Below are 6,000 nucleotides of genomic sequence, written 5' to 3'. Positions count from 1 at the left end.
AATTAGAGTTAAGGAAAGTACGAACAACCTGCGTATGACGCAAGGGACTCGATAAGAGTGATCGAGGAAAAGAAAAAGAGAGAAGTCATATGGAGAATTGACAAGGAGATCAGAGGAATAGAACTCTATATAGTCGCAGACATATAGAGATAAAGGAAGATAAAGAGGGCAAAGACATAGGATCGAATCCACTTACAGTTAAGATGTCAGTAAAGGTACAATAGTACAATATTGATCGACGTTCAGAATACTGAAATAAGAAATGTTAGATATACGAGATATGATAAGGACGATATCAGCATAGGATCGGCTTTACAGATGGCCATGATGACAGTACAAATATGATAAGACGATACGTATATGACTGAGAGCACATTACATCGAGGAATTCAGATGAAGAAGGGCACAACTCTCTATTAATGATTGATGTTGTGAATATTAAACGCAAGTAGTACATGAGGTGCAAGATACGCTGAAGGGGAAAGTATAGAATGCAAGGAAAGATAATGAAGAAACCCGATAATAGCATAAATAAAGAACGCAAGAAGAACACCAAAGAATCATAGCATTTAGACTATGAATCCTATTGGTTAACTAATGACAAGTAAAAGAAAGTTACGAAGAAGTACATCTACAATATGGACAAAAGTGGGAATATAAAATGGAGTGGAAAGATCATTAATAGTAATGAGAAGTAAGCTTAACGCTACATGATAATAAAGAGAAATGATTTGGAAGCTAAAAGTCAAACTAAGATTAAGAATTGGAAGGAAGATATAGATAAGAAAGAGTTGGATTATGGCGATAAATGCTAAAAGCATCTTTGAATGTCAAAAAGACGACGAAGAAAAGAAAACATAGATGAAGCATGATAGAATGATGAATAAAAAGATCAAGCATGGAATAAGTAACGACGTCATCAGAGGACATTCTGATGTAAGTATATAAGTAGAAGAAGATTAAGATCCTCATTTAAGGATTATAAGTAAAGAAAGCTTACCAGAACATTGGTCACACGCTGTCTTATTAAAATAAGAATTCAGCGACCAATATGACGATCCTATCTGGCTGAAAACCAGATTAATGAAACAGATTGATGTAAGGTAAGAAGAGACAAGGAGTTTCAAAGAATAGTACGTCATGCATAAAGGAAATAAATCAATGGATATGCAGACAAATAAAAAGGTATGCGACATATCTAGATGCAAGAAGAAGGTTAAGTAAGTTTTACAAGAAAAGTGAAGACCTCATAAGGATACGTCCTGAAGATTCACCTCATGGATAACCATGATTAGTGATGATAGCGAAAGAATCTGCATACGAGAAATGAAGTAACGAGATAAAAGGAGATAACAGAAAGTGGAATAAGCTCCTAGCACTACTATAGATAATAATCAGACGACGACAATAGCCATACAAGAAATACTACGTAAGTAGTGAAGCACGAGTTGTTTGAGTGTCCACATCACTCAACAAAGAACGATGATAAGATTAGACGATATTGGAGAACAAGATCAGGTCGTGACAACGACCAAATAGGGAAGATCAATGGGTTATCGAAACAAAGAAGTCTGGAGACCAGGATTATCGTCCTTAGTGATAAAGTATCGCTAGAACGAATTATCATTGGATATAAGCATTAAACTAAAAGTTTATAGTATTGAAGGTTAGATAAAGGACGAACACAAGGATTGTGTTATAGAATAAAGAAGAAAAAGATCAAAGATAAGGTTGTCAGTGATAACTGACGTTAAAGTGTAAGAAGTACAGAAATTGAAATGATGATTTCATGCACCGACAAGTGTCAGTAAGACGAACACGGTATTCCTATTATGAATAAGAATTCTAGATGTACATGGGATTAAAGTAAGAAAGGAATAAGAAAATTCGAGGACGAATTTTTTTAAGGGGGGAAGAATGTAATACCCCAAAATAATTAAGTATTTAATTGGACTAGGTGTCCAGTTCTGATTCGCCAGGGTGGTGATATCGGAAATAAATTTCAAGAGATTAAAGGAATTCAATATCATATTCCAATTTTAAAGTTGGAATTTAAATTAAAAGGGAAAATGTCAAGAAAAGTCCTGAACTAGAGTTCAAGGACTAAAGTGGTAATTTGACCATATAAATCTCGAAATGGAAATTATTTCGCCAAGGTCCGCGAAATGTTTTATAGTATTGGTGGTAAAAGTTTCAGGTCAATCAGAGACCTTTTAAAATTTGGACGCGGATTCATTTTGGGCTAAATTGTCAATTTTAAAGAATTCAAGGACCAAAGTGCAAATTAGCCAATTTAGCCTCGAGAATAGAAATTGGAAGATTATTGACGGAAAGTAATAATCTTGTATTAGTATTATTTATATGGATATAAATAATACGTAAATGATCGAGTTAAAAGGATAATTTAACCGTTTGGTTAAATAAGAAAGTTTAAAAGAGAAATGGTTTAAGTTAAGAAATTGAAGGATTAAAGTGGCTAATTAGCCAACTTATATGTTAAGGAAAGGAAGGAATCAGATGATTCCAGAGAGCAGAAGAGGAAGAGAGAAAGGAAAGGGCGAACGATTACGTTCCGCCGCCGTTTCGCCGTTTCTCGTCCGAATCGAGTGATTCTCGCGCCGTTGGATTAAGAATTCAATTCTCTATCTACCACGAGCAACAAATCGAGGTAATTTGGTGATTTTTGAGATTGAAATGATTGAATTAGGGTTATATCGTTTTAACGAATTAAACGAATTGTAATCGCGTTTCTATAGTCGTATTTGGTGAGATTCGAATTGGGTTATATGTTAAAATGAAGCGTAAGCATGTCGGGAGTGTCGGAAAGCGGCGCAGCGCCCGGAAAATGACTTTTCCGGGGGCTGTCAAGGGTGTGCGTTCGCACACATTGAGTGTGCGATCGCACACTCCTTGAATTTTGGGGTGTGCGTTCGCACACTCATTGTGTGCGTTCGCACACTACCTATATGTTGCCAGATTGAGAAATCCTACGGTCAGTTTATAGAATTGCCTCTTAGGAACGCCTCTGTCAAATTTCAGCTCGATCCAACGGTTCAATTGGGAGAGATCGTCATTTTACTAAACAGTGTCAGTGCGCAGGCAGCACCTGCGCATTGTCCTGAAAACTACTTGAAACTTCATCGGAATGAAACTAAACCCTAAAGTTTGAAGGTATCATACGTATTGGAATACGATTAAGAGATATAACAAGTATCTCGACTAAGTATTAGAATACGATTAAGGTTAAAAGTCGTATTTGAACTACGATTATATTAATCTAAGTTTAAAACTTAGGGTTTTGATATTGAGCCTACGTTTATGGATTAAACGAACAGGTAACTCGACTAAGTAACTGACGTATCGACGAGCTACCAAGCCATTGGGCCGGAGTGGTTACGTGATTGGACAATGCATGGAGCTTACGCTTGCGGGATTATAATAATGCAGTTTTGGATAGCGGTCACTGTGAGTGGCAATTTACTTTTGCGTATTATTATAAAAGTTATTTTCTTATATTATGAGTATTGATATTAAATATCTCGTATCTATATGATTTGCTCGTATAAGCTGTTTGGTTTGATAGATTTGATTATATGAATGTTGTTGTATTCGTTGTTTTGGAGATAAGTGTCTAATGTGCGGTCCGAAGAGACCAACTACCTATTGGGTGTCAATAGGCTACATGATCATTGGTGAATCAGTCTAGAGTATTTGACTTTATGATTAAGAATTAATATATATCTATGCATTATATATTATGATTTAGATACGCAGAGTGAACTCGGCTACGGTGTAGCCTGGAAGTCCCCGTATCTAGTGGCTGGGCCACCAGTGAGTTGGACTCACACTTTATGATTTAGATACGCAGAGTGAACTCGGCTACGGTGTAGTCTGGAAGTCCCCGTATCTAGTGAGTTGGACTCACACTTTTGAAATTAATAATGTTTGCTTATATCATAAAATTATATATGTATTAAGCGTGTGACGCTATATTTTGATAATACTATAAGTAACTTGCAAACTCACTCAGTATTTTCCCAAATACTGACCCCTCACTCTGATGTTTGCAGATAAGCAGAGTCGGATCAGACAAACCATCTCCATTGTGCCAGAAGTCATTGGACTTGCACAAGCATGAGTTCCTAGAGCTGCAGTAGTCAGTAGATGTCAGTATTAGATAAACATTTGGATTTCAAATAGTTAGTTTTGGATGTAAACTGTAATATGATATTTTAATATCTTCAATTATATTATGTAAAAGAGTTTTCTAAAAAGGTTTATATATGATATTATACTTTTAATTGCGAAAAATTAATAGTGGTTTTAGGCTTGCTACGGGTTTCGGAGCTACCACTCCCATTCCCTAGCGCCGGTCTCGGCTCAATAATTTGGGTCGTGACAATTGTGGTATCAGAGCAGTTGGTCCAGTTACCTCTGCTATGATTTGTTTGTCGGTTAAGTAATCTAGGAACTACTGCAGCTATAGAGTTGAGCTTTGTCTGATCCCAGTCGTTTGTGTTAAGTGTTCTGTGATAAGAATAATAGATTGACTTGTGAAATGTTTGGTCGATTTTCGTGACACGTATATACGAGATAAATATACGTATAATTTTGTTTTTGATAAGGTGTGCTTGCATGATATGAGATTGATTTGTATGAATTGAATCGGATACATCGGTTGGCTTTGCTATCGATGTCAGACATATGAGATACATCGGTTGGCTTCGCTATCGATGTCAGACAGATAGGATACATCGGTTGGCTTCGCTATCGATGTCAGGCAGATAAGATACATCGGTTGGCTTCGCTATCGATGTCAGGCAGATAAGATACATCGGTTGGCTTCGCTATCGATGTCAGGCAGATAAGGTACATCGGTTGGCTTTGCTATCGATGTCAGACAAAAGAGTGAGAAGAAGGAATACAAAGTTATAGAAGTTGAGGAACTTTCCAGAAACAGAGTTTAAAGGTCTAGAGAACTTACAAAACTCGAAGTTTATAACTTTTAAAAGTTATTTGTTTAACGATTCTAAAAGCATAATTGTGCCTAGACCCGTAATAGCCATTGATAATTGCCACGACATTGATAGAAATGCATCACTACATACATCAATTCATGCATTAATAGAACATGCATCATATGCATTATGTTCAGACGAAGAGGTGAGATGTGGCAACTCTTTGGGGATGAGAGACGTCATCACCCTAGTGCACAATTTTGCTAAGATTTAAATGAAATTTTTTAAATGAGTCGTTTTATTTGAAAGAGTTTTCAAAGAGTTTTGTTTTTAATGTGAGTATACCTAGACCAGAACTCTGTAAAGGAAGTAGAGTGCTCGCGAGCAAGCTGTGATCTAGGCTATGAGGCGAATGAATATGTATAGTGTGAGAACATAAGATTTGTACCTCTAGCTAATGAACTTAGCCTTGATTAGACAGACTAGTATATGACTAGGATAATAGATATGTGTTCGGATAGTAAAACATATCTGATTAAAAATGTATGATATGTATGTTATGTTTTTAATACTCTTGATGTTTGATTAAGTCCATGTGAGCGGAATGCTCACAAGACTTAAGTTATGATATGTAATCAAGAAAATCTAGGGGACACTGATTTTCTTGAATTCGGCCAACATAGATGCTTATAGCTACGATAGTAATATGCGTTTAACATATACAACGCGAGTATGTGTTTAGATAATTGGCCAGTATACGATGAGTTATAACACTCATAAGACTTGCAATAAGAGACGTAACCCTATAAAGTCTAAAGGAAGGAGACGTCCCTAGAGTCCAGCGTACGTGAACATCGATTAGACGTGAAGATTAGTAAGGATTATATTTTAAGGAATTTATCAGTATTCCTTTATATAATCGCTATACTATGAATAAAGAACTGCGCGAACGCGTGCTGTTGCACAGAAAGTATACAAGACACGAGAAGAAGATCGAGGTGACAAAGGTGAATGCAACCTAGTCCAATTGGCCTGCAAAGGC

The sequence above is a fragment of the Mercurialis annua genome, linkage group LG5, assembly GCF_937616625.2.
Source record: "Mercurialis annua linkage group LG5, ddMerAnnu1.2, whole genome shotgun sequence".
NCBI classification, from domain to species: Eukaryota; Viridiplantae; Streptophyta; class Magnoliopsida; order Malpighiales; family Euphorbiaceae; genus Mercurialis; species Mercurialis annua.
The sequence above is the reverse complement of the archived record's forward strand: the minus strand, read 5'-3'. Positions refer to the sequence as shown.